The sequence below is a fragment of the Canis lupus genome, chromosome 28, assembly GCF_003254725.2.
Source record: "Canis lupus dingo isolate Sandy chromosome 28, ASM325472v2, whole genome shotgun sequence".
Classification (NCBI taxonomy): Eukaryota; Metazoa; Chordata; class Mammalia; order Carnivora; family Canidae; genus Canis; species Canis lupus.
The window spans coordinates 28,795,129-28,818,783 of record NC_064270.1 but is presented as its reverse complement, the minus strand read 5'-3'; the positions used below and the strand labels follow the sequence as shown (position 1 = coordinate 28,818,783).

The following is a 23,655-nucleotide window of genomic DNA, read 5'->3' as shown; positions in this document are numbered from 1 at the left end:
AATATCCTAGGGCTACCTAGACCTCAAAATCAGTTAAAACAACACGGTAAAGCCAGATGGGGCCCCGCAAAGGAACGTGTCATCGTTTACACTCGGGCAATCGGTTCCAGAACTGTATACCCCACGTTGTCCTCTGCCTTTGCCAGGTGAGCTCACTTGGAGGCTGAACATCTTGCCCTCCGGTCTTACCCAGAAGGGGTCAGACCCACTGAGGATGGAACCTCAGGATAAAGAGAAGTGATGGCAACACCTAAGAAAATGTAATGTTCTTCTCCGTCCTTTCCAGGGGCGTTGGAGGGCCTGAGGCATTATTCCCCTGGGTCCTGTTGGAAGGGCTGGTGCCAGGCATCGATCCAATGGTGACCTTCCGAGACAACTTCTCCGTCTTTCATCCCTCTTGGACGTTCATCGCTGAGGACTACCAACGTACCAAGCAAACCAGAAGGGAAAGGTGCAAATGCAGATGCCGGCCTCCTGTCTCCAGGTTGGATTTCTGCGTGAGTCTCCGCTGGGCGGGAGTAGACACGGCCACGGCCTCTGGAAGGCCCATCGCATTATTATTATTTTAAGCCACTCTTCTTTGAAACTCCAGTAAGCTTTGCTTTCTCAGCCCTACAAATATCGTGGCCGGTTTAAGGTATGATGTCTGCATCATGCCCAATTACGCCATACAAGACAGATCACACTACATTAGCCAGGATTATGTTGCCTCTTGATCTTATCAGCTTTGTTTCCTAAACTACAAAAAGATCAGACACAGTGCTGGTTAGCAGTTTGGCTTAGACAATCTCCGCAGCCATCCATCACTGTCACTGGTTAGCAGGAGGCATTAGGCACAAAGCTCGGGGACAGGATGCAGCTGACGTGCTCTTCCCAAGCCAACTCTCTAATTTCACATTTAAACCAGCTCTTCGCACGCTTGCCCTTTCTTCCTACCGAAGCTTTCTTGTTCCTTCATAAGAGGAAATCTATACCCTTGGCCTTCCGAAATCTAATGCAGAACGTTGCGCAGCTCCATCGTGCGTTTGCTTGTTTTTAAATTCTTAACAACCGTAGACGAGACACAGAGCAAATGCATAAGGTTAAAATAGTCCTGAGCTAAAAAGAGGGTAGTAAGTCAGGAGCCTGAGAGAGAAGAGGCTAATTCATAGATTCAATCTGACCAACCCCATCTTCTGGATAAACCCTGGGCTCGCAATGAGAACTCTCTGCAGAAAGGATACAGCCAGGCTCCCAACTGGGGTTTAGCATCTTTTTTTTTTTTTTTTTTTAAAAAGCATCTTCTTTTTCTTCGAACTTGGGATTATTCCCAACTTGTCCCTTTCTGCTTTAAAGTCTGGCTCGCTTATTTATTTATTTATTTATTATTTATTTATTTATATTTATTTATTTATTTTATATTTATTCATTCATTCATTCATTCATTCATTTATTTATATTTATTTATTTATTTTTAAAGTCTGACTCTCTTAAATACCCGCCCCCTCAAAGTTAGCTAGGACGTCTGGATTCGGATCCACTCTGAATCAGAGCAGAGAACTCCCATCCACTCCCCCCAGTTAAGCATGCATCATGGACAGCCTCATCCGGAGATATGAAACAGCATGAGATTTGAAAACAGAATCCATTACCCTATTCGCAGTCAAAACCTGATAGGATCAAGTACTCACAGGTCTCGCAGTAGAAATATCTACGTGTCAAGTAGTAAACTTGATAATAGTTAAGAAATACATTTAATGCAGCAGGAGAGAATGCCAAACCCGAAGATTAACATTTCTGTTCCATAATTACGGGTTCAAGGAGTTCAGCCTCTTATCACTTTAGAGGGAGTATAGAAAGTAGGAGTGATCCTCTTTAATTTGTAATTATTTAACTGAAATGTGAGGTCCGGCGGCCCTATTCTTACCCTTCTGGGCCGGCAGACATTGGTATGCAGAATCCATGCGAAAGGCACAGTACACTATCAGAGGGAGACATGTTTGATTATTCTTTAAAACCAACTAAGAGAAGTTAATCTCATTGAACTTCTTTTTATTCAACAAAAGAGTTGGATGTTTCCAAGTCTAATGTGACTATAATGTTCATTAAATGGACGTCTTTACACCTTTAAATGGATTAACGGTACATCTTCACAGTCTAATTATTATACATGTCATTCAAAAAAATCACAGATCTAATTCAGGAGATGATAAAGGCCTTTCTTTTACAACTATGGAAAAGACAGTGCAGTAAATGGATGTGATTTTTATCTGTGCCACTTTTTTTTTTTAAAGGGCACATGTTGCTCCTGGGAGGTGGGAGGGAAGCACGGCCCTGAATGTGCTGGTTTTTCTGCCCTGGTAATTTTCTTGTAGAGATTTAGGGGCTGCCCGGGCCGCCGCCTGCCCCTTCCGGACTTGCTGTGCCAGGTACCTTAGCGACTCCTCCCAGCCGGGCCTGCTCAGCTAATGACTTCCGTCTGTCCGAGACAGTTCTTACTCAGATAAGCCATGAATTATGGGCGGCCCCCTTTTAGTCTTAGGCCTTTGGGGCTTCTTGCAGCTCCTTTACCCAGACCTTTCTTGAAAGCAAGGGAAATGCTCTCACCATGCTCCTAGAAACAGCAGCCCAGTCAACAGGCACACTTTTGCTATTATATCTTTGGGCCTGTGCTTGTCTCCTTTTTTATGGGGGGTGGGAGTGGGGAAGACGTTAAACCTGCTGTACTCTGGCAGTTAGTTAGGTGTCCTAAGGAGGTCACAGGCCTTGCTTGGCTCAGGTGAGTACAGAATGTTCCAGAAGTTATCAGAAATGGGCAAGGACTTTTCTTTCCTTGGGGGGCGGGGGGGGGGGGAATCTACCGGGGAGGGTCCTGGAAATCCACAGGCTTTTTTTGGCTTAAAGCTGAAGAATGACAGATTTGTCTTCCTTTACCCATTTCCTCAATATTTACTGGGAGATGATTATCCATCAGCCATGGAGCGTGGCGTCTCACATGCAACACAGACTTGAGCAGATCCAAGTCTTATTCTCAGGGTGCATTTAGCCTAAGAGACATTAACACATAATTTTGTAAATTGAGGAAGTCTCCAAGTTTTCCATAAGAGAGGGTTTAGAGTTGGCAATGGGGCTAGAAGGTGATCCTAGAGCTCTTGCTTGGAGCTTGTGCTTGCTTGGCAAACCCTAGCACTATTTGTATTTACATTGTATCTAACATGGAGTTGTTTGGGAAAGGTGGACAGAGCTGTGGGGGAAGAAATGAGGCACCTAGCTTTCCCCTGGGGTCAGCTTCCTTAGAGCCTGTCAACTACCTCCCTGCTCCCAGTCCTGGCTCCTTCAAGGTAGCCTGGGAGGGGGAAGGGGGCCCAGGTAGGATCACAGGTGGGAATGTGAAGTGTGTCTTGGGAGCATCCTCATGGCAGAGTGGAAGAAACTACACTGTGTCAGGTACTGTCCGGTGGGGAGGCCTGCGCTGCCACTTCCAGAGACAGGAATGACAGCAAGTTACCCTCTTGAAGCCTGGATTTCCTTATAAACTTATAAACAGGGATAACTGTATCCATCTTACAATGTTCTTGTGGGCAATTAGAACAATAAATGTATGAAGGGTCTAGTACAGTGCCTGGCACACAGTAGGTGTTCAGTAAACAGTGGTTCCCGTGTCCTTCCCTCTCAGCTGCCTTTGCATCCTCCTCCCCCTGCTCCCTTGCCCCATGCCCAATTATTAATCCTAATTAATCAATTAATCTTAGTTGGGTCTTACTTCCTAAACAAAGTGTAGCAGCTCAAAGCCTATCCATATATAGAGGTCTTTGCCTTTTGAAAAGAAAATTCTAGGGACGCCTGGGTGGCTCAGCAGTTGACCGTCTGCCTTCAGCTCAGGGTGTGATCCTGGGGTCTTGGGATTGAGTCCTACATCGGGTTCCCTGCATGGATCCTGCTTCTCCCTCTGCTTCTCTCTCTCTCTCTCTCTCTCTCTCTCTCTCTTTGTGTCTTGTGAATAAATAAATAAAATATTAAAAGAAAAAAAAGAAAATTCTAAAGCATTCAAAATCCCCAGGAGCAGTGGAGCAATATCCAATGGGGTTGGTGTCTGGGTACATGGACACTCTGTTGGCTTGGGTAGAACCACATGACCATAGATTCTCACCCCGAGAGGCCCCATTTCAGGCTCTGTGGTCTCATGGCCTGTACCTAAAAATTCCATCTTGGGGCTGTCCCCTGTGTGACTTGCTCTAGATTGTGAGTGAGGCTGGTGTGGCTCAGGCTTAGCATGTACTGTCCCCAGGCCTGAGCTCAGACATGGCACTCCCGCCCCCATCTCTGCTTGCCCTCTGTTCTCCTTTGTGTCTGGCATTCCATAGGATTTGACAGCAATGGGCGAGGATACTCTTAGAGATGCTGTGCTGAGACAGAAAACTCTTTCACAAATCATTTCAGATCCATGCTGTACCAACATCAATTATTAGAATTAATTGCTCCCTAAAACATAAGAAATTGCACTGCGAAGAGCCAACAGCAGCGGGGAAACTGTGAGCCTCCTCTTCTCATCTTCTGAAGATGCACGAGCAGGTACCTTGACAGAACAAACATCAGCCCTTCGTTGTGTGTAGGTACCGTGTCCTTGTTTCCAGGCTAATAAATACTGAATGAGTAAATAATTTTGTTTTCTCTTTGCGTTATAAAGATTCAGTTGTATTTGGCCAAGTAACTTCAGGGAATATCATTAAATACTTTTCAAATACTGCTTTCTCTAAGATGTATTTTGTTCTTGGAAAATGTCTACATATCAATCTAGAATGCAGAGATGGAAGGAAGTGATGTGTGAACCCGACTCTCTGCAAGAGGCTCCACGAAACTGAGTCTGTCCACTCCCAGGAGAGTAATCAGCAGTGGGTGGCACCTAAGCACCCAAGCTCGCTCGTTCATTCACTCGCTCATTTGTCTTCCCATTAATTCCAAATGGGCTGGGGATTCGATGGCATACAATGAAATATCAAATTACAAGAGTTAAAATCTTACCCAAACAAATACATTTTATAAATGATAAAAAGCCAGAAAATAATTTATTTATAAAAACCTGACTTCAGGATATTTAAAAATAGAATTCTAATATTTTATTGTATATGTATAGAGTGTATATATGAATATCATATTTATAGCCCGAATATGTAATTACATATATATAAATAATACACATATTATGTATGAGATGATAGTAACTCCAAAGGTCTATACTCATTAGCCAGCAAACATATATTATTACTTCAAGATTTTTCTCTACCAGACCATTTGGTGATGATTCTATTTTTGTTCTAGATTTATTCAATCTGTGAGATAAGAAAAGTTAAAAACCTCATCGTATTTTATGTTAATTTTGTCCTAGGCTTATCAGGTAATAGAAAACATGCTTTGATTTGTACTTTTTCAGAGACCTGACACCAGCTTCAATGCTTGGGAGGGAAAGGATCTTTGTTCAGGAAGTTACTTACTGGACAATTAACATGTGGAAACTATACCAAACAGTATGTGAAAATGCTAAGTTCATGTTGAATTTCCAAAGGGTGGAGGCTCATTCTTACAAGACCGTGACAACTCTTGGTGATGGAATAAATGGGATCATTATATTTCAGTCTCCAGGTAATTATCAAAAATGAAGCTTGGTGAATTCTTTCCTAATGGGGCCACCTGTCACCCTTCAGTCTTTGTATATAATGGCATTTTGTTTCTGAAGACCTGGGCCCCAGTTTAGCTCTTCCAAATGTTAGGGACCATGTCCTGACTCTCCCCTTGTCTTACTATGATGAATAGATACATTTTCAGCTGGTTATCCACCCTCCACCCAACATGTGATTCCGAGTGTCCAGAGTGCTTATGGCAGGTATGTAAGGCTATAGCAAAGCCAGGTGTTCCACCATCATTGTTTGCTCATTGGCAGACTGATTGCTGAGACATCCGTGTGGGGGTAGGGGTGGGGGGGTATTGGATGGTGATTTACTCACCACAGCCACACACACACCCCTTCCCTAACCCCTCCCCGTCACCTGCTGCCAGCTGCTCTGGGCTTGTGGTGGCTGCAGCAGGCTGTTGCAGAAACTCAGGGCAGGTGGGAGGCTGTGGTCAGGGCACTGGGCCTTCTGGCACCTTGCTTAGGGCCTCAGCCAGAATGCCCACTCCTCATCTTTTGTACTGACAGCCTGGCTACTTGTGCTCAAGGCTTTTCCTCTGAGGCTGGACAGAGAATGCAACTTGGCTTTGAGGTCACTTGCATGACCCACGGGCTCTTAGGCGTACAGCTGTCTGTGGATCTCTGGTCGACGATTCAAGACTTATCTCTACCAGGGCATTCTGTGACAGCCCTATTGTCACCATGGATCTGTTTGATCTGTCAGGAAGAGCTAAACCACCTCCTCATATGTTGTGTTAATCTTGTCCGAGGCTTATCAGGAAATCGAAAACATGCTTTGATTTGCAGTGATGCAGAGAGACCTTTGCATAGCACATTACCTCCTGGACAATTTCCATGTGGAAACTATACCAAACAGTATGTGAAAATGGTAAGTTCACATTGAATTTCCAAAGGGCAGAGGCTCACCCTTCTCTTTCTCACAGGAGCTGGCATTGTTTGTAACATCATAACAGCTTCAAATGGCCCATTCTTCTAGAACACGGTGGCCTCCATGTGGTGTGGCCCGTGCACTGTCATTCCTGGGGATCCCCCTTCCATAGGCAGAGGTGTGTGGGCAGAGGACCAGGCAGGTCCACGTATGTGTGGATTTGGGTTTTTTTGTATAAATACAGTATAGTCCTGTCCATGTATTTTCTGTTCCTTAGGACTTCATAATGTTTTCTTTCCCTTGGTTTACTTTATTGTAAGACTACAGTATAAAATACAGACACAAAATACATGTTACTATTTATGTTATTTGTAAAGCCTTCAGTCAACAGTTGGCCATGGTAGTTACGTCTTTGGGGAAGCTAAAGCTATATACGTGGATTTTCGACTGTGTGGATGGCAGGGTCAGTGCCCCCAAACACCACATTATCTAAGAGTCAACTGTACTTTCATTAGGTCACGCCTTGTGTTTAGTTGTCTCAAACAAGGGGAAATAACCTCGAGAGTCTTTTACATTGGAGAGATGATGCTTTCTCATTTGAATGAGAAGTACCTCTCTGAGCTTGGGAGTGAGGGTACAAAATACCATTCGAGTCCGGGGGTTGGCAATTGGAAGGCCTGGACCATCCAAACGCTTTCCTTACCTCGAGAATTACAGCCCTAATAGGTCTGTATGGGTCAGGAACCGCAACACTATGGGGAAATATAATTTCACGCTAATTAGGATTTTTCACAACCCACTTCCTGATGCAAACTGTAATCAGTAATCCAAAGTGTTCACTCCTACCACAGGGAGATCGTCAGTACTTTCCTCTATCACCCAAAGACTTCCCTGCCGCAAGCTGAATGCAGAGCCAGTGAGCGCCAAATTGACATTTTCATCTAGTTAAGTCTCAAATTCTCTTGCAAGTGATGGTTCTTCAGAAACATCTTCAAGTTTCCCTTCCTCTCCCCCAGCTGGACGAGGCACAGCCACGCCAGCCCCCTTGTGGCGAAACTGCCACGTCCTCCTTCAGCAGGTGGTGTGACTTTGACCACAGCCCCCAAGTTGACACCTGTTGAAATAATAGTGGAACCACATTTGTAACTAATCGCAACCAAGATGTCAACTCAATTAATCTGACAATAGGACAGCCCAGGAGACTCTGTTCAGGCCCAGGCTCATGCTTCCAGTCAAGTCCAGGCTTGTTGTCTATTATCTAACAAGCCCAGGACAAAATTAACACTAAATACAAGGTAATTTAATTAACTCCTCCTATCCCAGCAGGCAGGTCCCAGCACCCCGGGTGCCCCAGGCTTTCCAGCAAGCAGAAGAGTGTTGTACCCCCAGCGAGTAAACACTTAGGTCGTGCTTTCATTATTTTAAGTGGGTGATTTGCAACTAAGGATCTCCCTGAAATTCCTTAGAGCACTAAAGCAAAAGCACCGTCTTTTCTCATCCTTCAGGACATGGCAATAAATTGTATGAAAATCATTCACAGGAAAACTTACCTTGTAAAAGTCAGGATTCTTCAAGGAATACGTGTGCTTCCTGGAGAGAGGAGACAAAGAGTCAGAGACAGAGCTGAAGATGCTGGTTTAAAAGGAACAACAAGAAGACAGTCTGAAAGGTTCAAAAAAAAAAAAATAAGGAAGCCATAATAAATATAAGAAAAAACACAGTTTGCAAAATTGTTTTATTATCGAGGTCTTCCTTAGGCAACACAAAGGCTTCTTTTAGTTCCTAATTTCAACAAAGCTGACCCTTGCCTTCCTCATCCCCAGTGAACTGCACAACCATCTGTTCAATCATTCTTCCCATTTTCCTGCTCTCCAGTATTAAGCCAACACAAAGGATGTGAAGCAACAGGTTATGAGCATTATGAACGCAAATGATGGCTCTTCAGTCTGTAAAGGTGAATGAGCCAAGTTGAAAAGGCTGATGGGAGCAATGAGGCATCTGATGGCTGTCAACGTTAGCAAGCTGAGCCCATGACTTGTAGGCAGATCGCCACTGGAGGTCGTCGGGGAGAACGTGGGCTTTTCACGGATGGCCGTGGAGTGGAGGACAGTTCGCTGGAAATCAGGCCTGAGTTCTCACCTGGGCCTCCTGGTGACTGGTGACAGCCCATGAGGAAGGCTGGCTGGGGCAGTGTTGTGTGGCTTTTCTCCACGTGAAGCCAATTAGATTAGGCACCAAAGCAATGAGGAGTTTGATGCGCATATTCAAATGTAGATGAGAAAAGGTATCTGGGTCAGGAATACCAGGTCAATAAAAGCCTGCAGATCTCATTAAAAGGTACATCAGCAGGAGGAACCGAAATCATTAAATATGTTAATTTGCAGCGAGGAAATGAAAACTTTGGGAGAAGCCAGTAGCTGACGGGAGCCCCAGCCACCCTGGGTTTTCATCATGGCTCCATGCGTCCGTCCTCTGCTTAGGCAACCGGGGGTCAGTTTCCTGGTCTCCTCTGTCAGGGAGTTGGAGGGCATGATCTAAATAAAGTTCACCTTGATGCCATTTACTTGGTAACTCAGGATCCTGGACACATTAAGCAGATGCTTCCCAGCCAGGGCTGCACATTAAAATTACCTAGGGACCTTTAAAATATCTCAATGCCCAGGCCTGTCCCAGACCAATTCAATCAACATCTCTGGGGTAATCCAGGAATCAGTATTTGTTAAAGATCTCCAGGGGATTCCACTGTGGGGTTAAGACCCAACCACCAAAATCACATTCCTTCTAATAAATAGGAACTAGAGACCCCTAAGCAACTCCCACCTCCCCAACTCCACCATCTTTGAGAAGGGATCAAACCAGTCCCTCAACTTCATGTCTCACTTTCCATTTCCTGGCAAATGGCTCAGGAAAAATTGGAATCTGGTGACAGATCATGGGTAGAGCTAACAATAAGTTCTAGGGTCCCTAAAGCTGCCCCTTGGCTTTCTGATGGACAGAGCTGGAGAAAGCAGCATGGGCCACCCCAGCAGGTGAATAAGGTGTGGGCTGACGGAACATATAGAGCTACCAGACTTTACTTCTCAGACTGGGGGGTCCCCAGCATGGGCTGTTCTTACTAGCCTCATGTCTTTTGCAAAACCACTCTCATGGTATGTACATTGCCCTTGACTTCTGTCCAGGAGGAAGAGAAGATGGTGGCCCATGAAAAAAACACTCGCTATGGAAAGTGGGTTAAAGTGAGCTACTCTTTTAGGCAAAGTGTACCATATTGAATAGTGTTCATATTCTTCCAGGAACCTAAGACTCTGACCTTATTTGGAAGTAGTGTTAATACAAAGGTCGTTAGTTAAGATGAGGTCATATAGGAGTAGGGTGGACCCAGTGTAACAAGTGTCCTTATAAGAAGGGGTGCTGAGAGACGCATGGGGATAAAGCACATGTATTAGCCCTCCAGGCCTGCCATAGCAAAATGTCGTGGACTGCAGGCTGAAACAACAAAAATTTGTTTTCTCACATTTCTGGAAGCTGAAAGTTCAAGGTCAAGATGTTGGCAGATTTAGCTTCTTAGGCCTCTTGTCTTGGCTGCCTTCTTGCCATGCTCTCATATGGTTGTCTTTGCCTGGTGTCTTGGGGTCCTAATCTCCTTTCTCCAGGCATATTGGATCATGGCCCCATTTTTACCTGATTGCCTTTTGACAGGCTCCTATCTCCAAGTATAATCACATTTTGAGGTCCTAGGGGATAGGGCTTCAACATGTGAGTCTTGGTGGGGACATAACACAGCCCATAACTCCATGTGACAACAGAGGCAGAGATTAGAGTGATGTGTCTCGAAAGCAAGGAACTCTAAGGATTGCCACAAACCACCAGAAGCTGGGAATGGGCAAGGGAGGATCCTCACGTAGAGCATTCAAAGGGAGCAGGGACCTGCTGACATGTTGATTTTGGACTTTCAGTCTCTGGAACTGGGAGAGAATAAATTTCTGTTGTTTCAATACCCCCTGCCCCAGTTTGTGATGATTTGTTACAGCAGCCCCCCAAAACATAGACTGCTTGTCTTATGCTTTTTTCTCTGAGTTTCTGTAACATGATTTGAATGTCTAGACACAGTGACAAGTCGTGCCCTCTAGGTAAGCTTGTGCTATCACTGTAGGTCACAGCTCAGGGCACCAGGAGAGCCCTGGGGGTGGACTCCTCACCTGCTGCTGGGCCACTGTCACTGCCACACTCTCCACACTTCCCAGAGCGGAGCCTGGGGAAGGCTAGGCACAGGTGGGAGAGGTGCAGGGTGGACCTGGGGGGAGGGTGAGGAGCGATGCCTCTTATCAGTTCTCACTGTTTCCTGAGGGGTTGTCCCCTGAACACAGTCCTGGCTGCAAATCACCCAAACTCTGCCTGGGATCCGCCTTCACCCTGGGCCTAGGGCCACTGTAATGAAGATCTGTTGCGTCTTTATTGTCCTCCCAGCATCTAGCCCAACCCAAGCTCCTGTGTGAGAAGTGACCACTGTCCCCAAGGCCCTGTATAGACAGAAAGCACTCAGGCCAGGCTGCAGCAGGACTGCAAAGTGACAGGTCAGCACGTGCACCCACATTATCCAGCAGGGTAGTTTACAGGAGATCAGTGTGCTTCCCCCACCCCTGCCCCAACCTCCTATAGCAGAATCCAACTGACCAGCTTTGGATGACATAGCCATGCGAGTCACTGAGGAGGGGACGTGGGCTCACAGAGACCACACAGGGAAAAGTGTCTTAAGAAGAAACTTGGGGGCAGCCCGTGTGGCTCAGCGGTTTAGCGCCGCCTTCTGCCCAGGGTGTGATCCTGGAGACCGGGGATCAAGTCCCACACTGGGCTCCCTGCATGGAGCCTGCTTCTCTCTCTACCTGTGTCTCTGCCTCTCTCTCTCTCTCTGTGTCTCTCATGAATAAATAAATAAAATCTTAAAAAAAAAAAAAGAAAGAAAGAACTTGAGCTGCTAACCACTGAGTGTGGTGACAATCCCCAGATGCTTCGGTCTCTCCAGTGGGTCTTTCAAAGAGCTGAAGGCTGTGCCCACGGGCCTCTGGTTTTCTAAAATACCAGGGCTGGTGTGCCGTGGACCAGCTGCCCATCATCTGCTGAATGAACAAGTGAATGAAGGTGCTTAGACGGGGAGCGAAGGTGCAGAAAGGCAGCTCCCGTGAGGCATTTTGCACAGAGGACGTCAGCAGCCCTGGACTCTGCTCCGGCTGCCTCCAGCCACTGTGGGGCTTTGGAGCTGTCGCCTCCCCTCTGAGTCTCATGAAAGGAGGGAATTAGGATGCAGGCCCTGCCCTAGTCTAGGGCTTGGTCACTTTTCTTTACCCAGTGAAGGTAGCAGGGGTATGCTTTTCTTCTCTTGCTTGCTGTAGGCTTCTGACCTTGCAGATGAGCCCACATGTGTACATTAGGCCCTTGAAGCCTCTTTGCAAGGAAGTGCAGCCCTGTGGGGGAGACCAGGCCATCCCAGCATTCACTCCTCCAGGTATCTGCGAATAAAGAGAAAATAGAAGGTTGTACAGAACCCAGGGCCTGGGGCCTGGGCTTAAGAATGATTTGTAGGGACGCCTGGGTGACTCAGTGGTTGAGCATCTGCCTTCATCTCAGGTCGTGATCCCAGGGTCCTGGGATGGAGCCCTGCATCAGGCTCCCCACAGGGAACCTGCTTCTCCCTCTGCCTGTGTCTCTGCCTCCCTCCCTGTGTCTCTCATGAATTAAAAAAAAAAAAAAAAAGAGAGAGAGAATGATTTGGAAACGTAGGAGGAAGGGAGAGAGGGCCCGGAGGAGCGGAGGGGTCCCAGAGTGGAGAGCTATCCCAATTAGATCCACCGCAGGCCGCCTTTATCCCTGGCAGGAAGCACCCCAGCAACGGATGAGTGACAAGAAGCCGCTGAGAGGTGCTCACTTTTTCAAAGGCAAAATGCAATTTGTAAACAATCAACATCTTAACAAGCTATAAACAAGCAGCCCCGACTTCCAGCAGATTGACTGATGCTTGAGGGACTAAAATTCGCAATGTTTTTCCAAACCAACTTCTTTCATTTGTGGCCTGGTATTCATTAGGACAACAGGTCCCCACGGGGACCACTTCCCCTCGACTTCTGACCTAATGATGTGGGGCTGGGGTCCAGGCATCTTGCCGACGTGGGTGTGGGCCCAGCGTCGTTCAATCTGGTCTCCTTCCCTTCCTCACCACGCCGGCCCTGAAACGCGTAGGATAGGAGATGTTTGTTTTGTTTTAAAATTCTAGTGTTTCAAAAATCACCCATCGTTTATCACTCATCTTAGATGAGCAATTGTAGGTCGATGCGGGCTGGATGCGTTCCTCCCACCCCCTCCCGCCCTCCCCTCGCCCGCCCTCCCCTCAGCTCCCCCCACCCCCTCCGGGGAAATCAAGAAAAACAAGATCCTACTTGTCCAGGCCCTCCGAGACTCCTCAGAATTGCTGGAATCGTCACAATAAGTGGTAGTAATAGAACCATATACAGGACTGTAAATACAAACGGCTCGGTGGAGTGGCAAAAAATAATGAAGTAATTAGGTGAGCTATTATCAGCACCTGTGACTGATTGGTACGCGCGCATTTCTGGCTTTATTATATTATTATTTGTCAGGGACAATAAGCAGATTCGGAGGTTGCGTCACTTCTGGCCCCGCACCCGGCTGGCCTCTCCCAAGGGCCCCCCGCCCACCGCTCACCCCAAGGTGCGAAGCCAGGGTTGGGGAGACGTGGGTGCAGCTCGTGCAAACCCACGGTGGGGAAACGAGAGTCCTGCTTCCCAGCCCATTAGGGGTAATGCCACCTTAATGAGCCATTGATGTGACGCCTACCAGGTGCTATTTAGCGCACCATTTCTGGGCTAAGCGTGGGTCCTGGGCAGACAGACAGACCCCAACCCGCTTGTGAGACAGCCGGGGGATGGAGACTTTCCAGACAGCTCGCTGCTGCCTCGAAATGGAAGTGGCCGTTCAAATGCTCCACCTGTCATCTTGGACCATCCTGGTTGGGACTTCTGCACAGAAGTGCCCACTTGCCAGTAATAATAATAATTCGGTGATGATAGAGTTGACACAGTCTTAATGCGCACCAGGCCCTTTCTAAGCATTGACCACATGTTCATTTACTTAGTCCCCATAGCAACCCAGAGAGATACTGTTATCTATCTCCCTTCTTTTACAGATGGGGAAACTGAGGCACAAGGACATTGGAGAGACTCACCCAAGGTCACAGAACCAAGACTCCAAGCCGGAGAGTTTGGTGGCAAAGTACACACTCTTCCTTTTTTTTTTTTTTTTAAAGATTTTATTTATTTATTTATTTGAGAGCGAGAACATGAGCAGGGGCAGAGGCAGAGGGAGAGGAGGAAGCAGGCTCCCCGCTGAGCAGGGAGCCCAACGCAGGGCTCGATCCCAGCACCCTGGGATCATGACCTGAGCTGAAGGCAGATGCTTAACTGACTGAGCCACCCAGGCGCCCCAAAGTACACACTCCCAATCCTCTGTCCAGTGCTCTTGCTCAGAGGATCCCTTACAGGGCTATGGACCAAGGGATGCCCACCAGCATGTCTGGCGGAGAGAGGGGAAAAAGTGGGAGAAGGGTCCTGCCAAATGCCAAGGCAAGAAAGCAGCTTCTCACAGACTTGCCAACAGACTTGGGTCACCGGCTTCCGTTAGCAGGGGACGGTAGACTTCCAGGTACAACGGTCGTGTGCGGCAAGGCACGGAGCACACTTCCCATCATGAGCTAGAGAAACGTGTGACGGTTGCAGGATACAGCCCTTCTCTGGGAGCCACAGATGCACTCAGGCTTCTCCCGGGCTTCCTGCCACCCAGAACCTCTTGGAGTCCACAAATTTGACTAGCTTGTTATCTTAAGGATTTAGTTTTTAAGTCAGCTGAGTTTGTTGGATTAAGCCAGGTGATTCTGTTTGGCAAGTTTTGCTCCAGTGGGGGGTGGAGTCGTTTGCCCCCACCCGGTGCCACCCAACTGCCATTCAGAAGGAAGTTGAGCGGAGGATCTTGCTGGGTGACCTCAGGCGGGTTACCCAACCTCCTTGGACCTCAGTTTTCTGATCTGTAAAATGAGAATAATGATCCCACCTTCCCCATAGTCTGACTGTGGGGATTAAATGAGTTGACAGATGTTAATCACTGATGACTATTATCCCATGAAAAGGCAGACTGACCGTGGAGCTAAGGAATCTGAAGCTTTGGCCTCCTTGTCTTGCACGTTTTCTCCCACACGGCACTATATTTTGTATTCATCATTATGTCTATTTTTCTTAAAGAGGGTCCCAGACTAGATCCACTCTGTGGTTATCTAAGAAAGGAAGCGTTTGGTTTGGAAAGCAGCTACAGTCCTGCCTAGCCCCAAAATGTGAAGCGTCTAGGTCTTGCCCATGAAAATATGCGTGGAGGACCCTCCTTTGTGGACAGGGACATAAATTTCTTTCTACGAAGACAGGAGGCTGTAGAGGATGGTAGATGCTAGGCTCGTTATAAAGGGACCAACTCGACTCCCTTTGCCATGGACTGTACCAGTTTTCATGCCTAAATTTAGCACCAAGTCCCAGAAGCCCCCTTGGGGCTGGGCACATGGGGACGGTTGGTCAGGTTGCTTGTTGAGCACAGAAGCATATCGCTGACATTCGCCACAGAGCTTCCGGGCAGCTGCATGTCTGGCGCCAGGCAGGTTCCCGGTAATTATTTGCTGAGGACAAGGTGTGGCAACCACCCATCGGGCCCGATGGGCTGGAGGAGGAAGAGCGCGTGGTGACCTAGGATGGGCAGGTGGATTTCATGGAAATACAGCGTGAAAACCAAGCCTGTGGTGGTGAAGTTGGGTCAGGAAAGTACCACTCTCGGGGGAGAGGCTTCTGGAATGTGGCATGTGCCCAGACCTCGATGGTTTCTGTTTACTTCTCTGTACCTGCTGACAAACAGCAGTTCTCCTGTTTAAAATCTCCACCTTGTTGGTGTTCTGGGCTCTGAATCAATGCCCGCGTCCAGGCCGAACCCTGACTACGAGCTGCATGTGGCCGGGGGTAAACGGTGCCCCTGGCTTTGGGCACACGGGCTGCTCAGGCCCCGGTTGCACACGCTGTGCAGAGTCTTCCAATTACCCGAGGACTTCGAGATCAAAGAGCCCAACTGCGCTTCACAATGGAAGAGGAGGTCTTAATTTTACTTTGTGCTACACCCTCCAGCCAGACCGTGCAAAATGATGCATCGCACTGAGCCCTGCACCTTCCTGAAATCGTCTCCGTCTATCCCAGCAACAGCTCCATAAAGTGGATGGGAGAGTTTTTGTTTGTTTGTTTGTTTGTTTGTTTGTTTGTTTGTTTGTTTTGAGAGTCAGGTATTTTAAAGAACAGTATGATTCTCACTGGACTGCTCAGGACATCATGGCAATGCCAGATGCTTTACCCGCCGGCTCCTACCTCGCCACGGGTAGAGAATTTTCAAATTCTTATTTATTTTTATTCTCAGGTATACTTAGAGGTGTACTGTTGGCGGGTGAGGAAAATTGTGTGCATCAGCCCTTGGCTGAGCTGTGGCACAAACACAGGAGACTCGATGGAAAACAGGGAAGCCGGCAACACACCAAAGGCTGGAATTTTGCAAATTTTATTTTTCTGCTCCCTCGTGATACAGTTAGGATTTATAGGGAGGCACAGCACAGCCAAAAATCCGTCTGATTTGCTTTTAAGTGATAATGTTGGTTAATGGGTAGATATTCCAGAAAATGCAATGACTTTGAACATTTAAGATTAAGGAAAACAGGTTTCGGGGGGAAAATTCTTTGTAGATATCTAAATATGTAGGCAACGAGAGAGACCTAAGCCCAAAGATATGATTTGTGTTTACATATCAGTATTTTTTCTAGTACATCTAGCTTCCAGACAATGGATTTTTTTTTTTAAATTAAGGATAGTGCACTGAATTGATGAAAAATTGCAGAATTTTTTGATTGGTGACTTCATCTGTATAATAATCAGGTCCTTCATGTTGCTACTTGTTCACAGCCTTTTCTAAAAATAGATGATAGATACCTTAAATTGATCACTGTTTCCCTTAGAATAAATAGCCCTTTAACAAAGAAGGGGAAAAATAAACGTTTGAGATGTAGCTTAAGCTTTATCACAATGTAGGGATCAGGATGATGGTTCAAAAGGCAAATGCAAAAATACCTTCTAGGCTGAGCACCGTATTCCAAAAGCATGTATTTATAATGGAAATGGATTTTAACGCGAAGGGGAAATGAGCTTGTAGGATTTTCAATTTTGGAACTAATATGCTAAAATCATTTCTTATTTGATGGTCTTAAAAAGCAGTTCACATTACTTTGAAAGCCGCATTTTCCAAGCAGTGTAAACGCACTACTGTAGAAAACTAGAACGAAGCAAAATTCCTTGGTCTGGGAGATTCCTAAACAATCCATCTTAATTTGAGTTGTTTACTCTCAAATAGCAAATGTTCTTCCAGACATTCCATTGTATCTATACACTGCTTATTTAATGATTTTTGGGGGGGGGGGTGGAATTTACACCTCAATGACTTACTGCCTCATTCTGACTTGTCTCGGGGACCTTTAAAGTGGATACCCTGGAAGAAGGACTCAAAGTGTTCACTCCGTTTTGGACTGCTTGACGCTGCAAACCTGGAGACACTTCCTTTCCATCACTAATTTTGGATTTCTTGATTCTTTCACTACAGTAGCCCTAAATTAGAAAGTTGACTATCAGATTGTTGGTAATTGTGAAATGCGACATTGCAACCTGGGGCAAAGCCTCACCATTATGCACACGTGTAAGAATTAGGCTGTCTTATGAATGAGCACCAAAGGCTGGATGCCGTCAGACACCTGCCACAGAATCTCCCCCCTGTGCAAATCCGAAGCGCTAAGCAAGTCGTGGAGGTCACGGTCGGATCCTGGATCTCTGTACACAGGGAAAGTTCCTGTGGGGAAAATGTAGCCGGGAATCTCCTGCTCCTTACCTTGCTTTAGAAACCACATGTGTCGCAGGCAAAGTTTTCTCCAGTTGCTTTCCAGTTTGGCTTATCAGGATCCAGAAAGAAGCAGTTTCCCCGACCAGGTACTTCTTAGCTGTTCCTCAGGACACAGAGGTTTGGGGACATAATGTGGCATGCCCTCTTCGGTGTTCCCTCTCAGTTGAAAGCCTTGAGGATGGACAGATGTACACTGGCGGCGCGACAGGCGGTGCAATTTAGAGCCGACAGGCTTGCTCCCAAGTCCTGTGCCAATGGAACGAGCACAGTTTCATGTGTCGCCACTAGATGGCGGATGACACCCGTTTGTATCAGCCACACTCGGGCTGCCCATCTGTCAATAACTTAGCAAACCTGTCCGAAAACCATTCCTCCAAGACAACTTCACTAGGAGATTATTACGACCACTTCGCCCTTTACAGAGAAATTTAAATGGTTCTGATTTATGCTTTGCAAGTAGAAGAAATCCTCACTGGAAGAGAACATACTGGGAAGTGTTCTGTTGCATTTGCTATGCATCAACCTTAATAAAGGCTGGCACTTCCCGCTGAATTAAGACACAAATGTGAAATGTCAGCGTGTAGCCTACCTGTTTATCTACCAATGCTTCCACGTGCATTTATTAAATGTCTGTTGTATGCAAGATGTTACTTGTGCTTCTAAAAAAAAAATACCGAGAGAACGTTTTATTACCAGAAATCGATTATAAGTATCAGGAAACCATCCGAGGCACTTTGTAAATTCTCTTTCCCCTTACAGCAAAAACACAATCCCCCTTGCCCTAATAAGCCGTAAACTCCTGTAAAGAAAATAAAGTAATAAAATAGACAAGCTGTGCAGCGGGGTCCGTTTTCTCTTTTGCTTCCGTAGTCACCAAGTATAGGAACAAGATACTTCACGGCAGTTTTTTTTTTCCTTTCTTTTTTTTTAGTCTGTTTGCTGATGGGCTTTAATAATAACACTGGCTTTATCGCAAAGTGTTTGGGAGGACGTGAGAAGACCCCTTTAAAAGTTAGCTCCACACCTGTGGAGGTAATCCAGGAATCTCTAAGATCCCTTCCACTTTTAAGAAGCAATGATTTAAAAAAAAAAATGAGCATCTGAATTCTTTCAAACCCCCTCAAACTAGGTGTGATATTGCTTCTTAGCCAGCCTGTAACCAAAAGAAAAGAACGGTCTCATTTTAGAGTTACAGGCTGTTTGTTTGAACTGAAGAATTAGTTGCATTTCAAAATAAAGACATGCCTAATGAAATGATTAAAACATACAGAGCATTAAATTATAAGCAGATGGGAGTAGGGCGGGGGGAGGTGAGTTTACTAGAGAGCTGAGACCAGTAAAGCTGACAGCTTTGGGTTTTTCTCCACAATACAGAAGAGGATTGTTTAAGCAACAGAAGATAAGAACACAACGCCTGAAAGACAAATCTCTCTCTCTCTCTCTTTTTTTTTTTTTTTTTTTTGTGATAGACAACAACACACAAGAAGAGCCAGAAAGTAAAGTGCATGTGTGTTATAAGTGTTCAAAGAGATGGCCACTGTTAGAGGAAGGTGGGTATTCACAGTGAGGCCTGGAAGAGAAACTGGGAAATCCTCAAGTGTATCAAAGTAGCGAGAGGTCCTAGGAAAACGCAGAGGATCAGACAGGCCCAGAATAAGTCACGGCTCAGGGTTTGGATTCTTCACGAGAGAGTCAGACATCAGCCCGGCTGTGGTCTGGTCCCAGTTATTCCTGAAACGCCTTCTCTCTTCCCTCCTCCCTGAAATTTATCATTTTAAATGCTGCTCTGTGTAGTTAAAAGATACTGGTTTGATGAGATGGAGTTTAGAACAGCTAAAAAAAGAAGTTCAGCGAATCGGAGCTGTTCATAGACTGTGCAAATTGTGTCTGTTAAGTGGCACTTTATGGTTCAGCCGAATCCATGAGAGTTTTATCTTGAATTTCTATCAGGCTGCATTCAGCAGGAACTGGTTCCCTGGAAACGGGCATTAAAAAAAAAAAAAAAAAAAAAAAAGGAAAATCTGTGTTGTGTCTCTATCTTTCCTGGCTATACAATGGCAGTTTCGACCCATTTGAGCTGCCTTCCCAAACAGTGGCACTGATTGTCTTCGACTGTGGGTTAATGGATGTAGGTCTAGAGATAAAGGAAATAAACCCTCTAAGATTTTGTCGAATTTTAAAAAGGCATCTCACCTTCCTAAGTTGTGTCTCTTCTTTGTCCTGGATGTCTGCGGGGGAGAGGACAGCACTGCTGTGGCCACCGTGGCTTGCACCCGGGGCCGCGGCCCAGCTCAGAGTGAGGGCACAGGGCACTTTCAGAACTGAAATCCGTTCTTGCTTGAATCGCAGAAAGAACACCCTTGAAGAGGAGTGTGGGGCACGCACACACTCTCTCTCTCTCTCTCTCTCTCTCTCTCTCTCTCTCTGTCTCCAGGGAGGAATTTGCTGTGCTCACTCTGCTCCAGGTAGGACCCCGGGCCTCCCATCGACACCAGCTGCCCGTGTGGGTCCACCGCCCTTGTGTGCTCAGCAAACCGACCGATTATAGGGGAATCTTGTTTCTCCAGCACCATCTGCTGACACTGAGCACTGCTAGAGCCTAAAGTTGGAGGTGCAAGCTATCGATTTCACTCTGCCTCATGCCTTATTAAAACTCTCTGCGCCACCTCTGCCGGGAGACAATGGCTATGTGTTCAGGAATTGAGGGAGTAGGTCTGCTCCCCAAAGAGTTTGTCCCATTTACTGGGAAGGTTGGGGTTCAGTGGGGTGCCTAGCCCCACCAACCCCATTGACCTGGTTAGGGAGAAGCGACGCCCTTCCCCCTACCCCCTGCCACCACCCCCAGCCACAGTAAGTTCTTACCCTTTTCTCTGGGGATGGCGCTAGAGAAAAGTTTTAAAAGTTCTGTTGAATGTGTCCTATAGTAAGCCTCATCCAGTCCTTGGCAAGGAATGGACCGTAAATGTAGAAAGTTAAAATTTCTCTATAAAAATAGTTAAGAAGTATCTACTGAAATTCTACCTATAGAGATGCACTCTGTGGAACTTGGACATTGTTCCCATTCCTCTATGAGAAAATAACATTCTTGAGGAGATTAACACCTTTTACCTTTATTAGCTCCTGGTCAGTGGAGGGTTAGGCCCCCCACCCCAAAGCTGGGACGGGGGGCGGGGGGCGGGCGGTGAGGATCTGGTCGCCAGCTTAAGTGAGGAAATGAGATGGAACCGACCAATGTGGGGACAAGTATGGGGAGAGCTGTACTCCTGGTGGGGACAGATGCGACATGAGCTGCTTCGTCCCTCTGTGTGCACGGGGCTCTCCAAGGTCCTCCAGGAGCAAAGGATGACAGCACCTCTGCAGCCGGATTGGGAGGACCCCAAGCCCTGATCCGAGGCTCTGGCTCCGTCCATGTGAGCACTTCGGGTTTTGCCCTCGAACAACTCAGTTGAGCGGTCGTCCTCATCCTTGTCCTCCTCCCCCCATCACCATCTTCACCATCACAGCAGTAGTGGAGGCTAACATCTGGAGGCTTACCACAATCGAGGTGCCGTTCCAAGCCCTTGGTGAGCATCATGCCATTTCGGGCTCCCCATCTCCTGGGAAGTAAGAGCCGTGTTCACCCCAAGTCCGGGGAAGAATAGAGCTGGCCCACAATACGACCCGGGGAAGGGCAGTCATAGCCGGCAAATCCGTATGAAGCACTTGCTTGGGAGCCACCCTTCGGAAGAGGGCGGAGGTCCTGAAGGCTGACTCATCACTCATTCACCTTGCACCTGTGCAACGTCCTTGCGGCAAGGTCGGCGGCTGCTCTGCAGGGCTCGTGCACCTGCGTGGCACATTGGGCATAGAAAGGCCGGCTGAGGGGCTCCTGGGTGGCTCAGGTGTTAAGCATCTGCCTTAGCTCAGGTCATGATCCCAGGGTCCTGAGACTGAGCCCCATGTCAGTCTCCCTGCTCAGTGGGGAGGGAGCCTGGTTCTTCCTCTCCCGCTCCCCTTGCTTGTGCTCTCTCTCCTCTCTCTCTGTTGAATGAATAAATAAAATTTCTTTAAAAAAAAAAAAAAAGAAAGGCCGGCTGACTCAATTTGCAGGGAATTTGGAGACCTGGGTTGGCCACTCCTTGCCCTGGAGACCTTGCCTTATGACAAGGGGAGGAGTCACAAAGTGATGGACAAGAAGGGAGAGGAGCACAAAATAGGAGCCACAGACATATACCTCCCAGCTTCCAGCAGTGGTTCTGGGCCCTGGGGCACCTGAGGAGGTGGTTAAAGATGCAGGTACCTGGGCCCCATCCCCAGAGATGCTGATGTGCTGCGTCTGGAGTGGGCCAGAGAATTTGCATTCTTACTGAATTTGCATTTTTACTGAGTTTCCTGGTGCCTCTGATGCTGAGGCCCACGGACCTCACTGAGAAACAGAGACCTAGAAGAGACAGGTCAGGTCAGAGTGGACTAGGGTTGTGTTGGGAGGGGGAGGGGGTCCTCCCAAAGGAAGGGGAGGCTTTGAGTGGGCCCTGATCTTTATTGCCACTAAGATCATCTATCTCAACTCTTCACCTGATTAAAAACGGGATTGCAACCAATTGAAATGAAGGCCCCATGTTTTCCAAACACATAAAACACAATTCTTTAGGACTGGGTGCCTGGCAAGGGGCAGCAGAGACAAGATGAAGTCACGCCTCCTGCCCTGGGAGCTGATGGTGGGAGAGATGAAACAGGGCTCGGATTAGTTCTGGGGTCCCTGGGGTGCTGTGCAGGGCTCTGACCAGCCTGGAGGAGGCTGGGGGGCCCCTCACTCAGCCTGTCCTCCAGCTGCCTGGTTGGAAACAGCTGAACTTCAAAAGAAGCATGGGGTTTACCCAAGGGCAGCTGTGGATGTGTGGGTGGGTGGGGCACCCAGGGTTGCTGAGCAGAGGGCTGGAGAACAGGAAGGGAGAGAGGGAGAAAGGAGAGAGAGCCAGGCGGAAACGAGCAGCCTCGGGTTTGGGCCTTACTTAGGAAGGAAGCGGGCACACTTGGAAATGCCTTCCACATTTGTGTTTTAATCAATGCTGGATTGTAAAATCATCTTGATAATCCCTTGAATATCCATGCAGGGAAATTGTTTCATGATAATTCCACCTGAAATCCTTTCCTGCGCTCAGACTTCCAAGGCTTCCACTGAAAATGTCCCGAGGGCCCAAGGCCAGGAACCTGGGGCATCCCCACCACTCCTGGGCCAAGGCTTTTGTGAGTTCTTTTTACTTATTTATTTATATTTTATTTTTTTATAAATTTATTTTTTATTGGTGTTCAATTTGCCAACATATAGAATAACACCCTGTGCTCATCCCATCAAGTGCCCCCCTCAGTGCCCATCACCCAGTCACCCCCACCCCCTGCCCACCTCCCCTTCCACCACCCCTAGTTCGTTTCCCAGAGTTAGGAGTCTTTTTAAGAACGATGCAGCAGCAACCTTAGAGAGAGCTTGGCTTCAGGAGCGCAGAAAACCCCAAACAAACAAAAGAGAGCCGCTCTCCGGATTTGGAAGACAGAAGGGTTCAGAGCCTGACCCGGTGTTCCGTCTTAGGAAGACAACAGGAGGCAGGGCCCCTAGCACTCTCACAATAGGTGAGATGATGTTATCTGGGAATCGCTTCCCCTGGCTTGAGTTACAGGAGGGAAAACATGGGCTCAGAGCTTGAAGAAGTGAAGAAAAAGAAAAAAAAGAGAAAAAACCCCAAAAACAAACAACCACCCCCTCCAAACCCCAAAATGAAACCGCAGAGATTGTACAGAACAAGAGAGCAAGCAAAACAGGGGATGAACTGCCAAAGAAAGTGGAATTTCCATCCCTGGAGCTATTCTGGGCCAGAGGAGGGACCTCTTTATTACAGGTTGTTTAGAGTAATGAACGTGATCCCACCGCGGTGCATGGGAACCGGCTCCATGACCCCGGCGACGTTCCTCCTCCTAGTCAGCAGCTCCATAATTATTGACCCAGGTGGCCAAGGTTCGTCTCGGAGGACAGAGAGTCCGTTTTCAACGGACTTGCGAGGGCTCGGTTGCCAGCAGTGCTTTGTCATTGACTGGATCACGTTCAAGTCGTTTTGTT

At 47.2% G+C, this 23,655-nt stretch overlaps 2 long non-coding RNA genes across 2 annotated transcripts; one reads left to right on the top strand and one right to left on the bottom strand.

Moving 5' to 3' along the window:
- The first annotated feature begins 280 nt into the window (after positions 1-280).
- Positions 281-8,225, top strand: LOC112672404 (uncharacterized). The gene is made up of 4 exons (XR_007406935.1): positions 281-484; positions 4,420-4,551; positions 5,411-6,536; positions 8,042-8,225. It is a non-coding gene; the product is annotated as an uncharacterized LOC112672404 (long non-coding RNA).
- Positions 6,895-18,202, bottom strand: LOC125753950 (uncharacterized). The gene is made up of 3 exons (XR_007406936.1): positions 17,553-18,202; positions 8,087-12,043; positions 6,895-7,650 (listed from the first exon to the last, which is right to left on the bottom strand). It is a non-coding gene; the product is annotated as an uncharacterized LOC125753950 (long non-coding RNA).
- Positions 18,203-23,655: the final 5,453 nt, after the last annotated feature.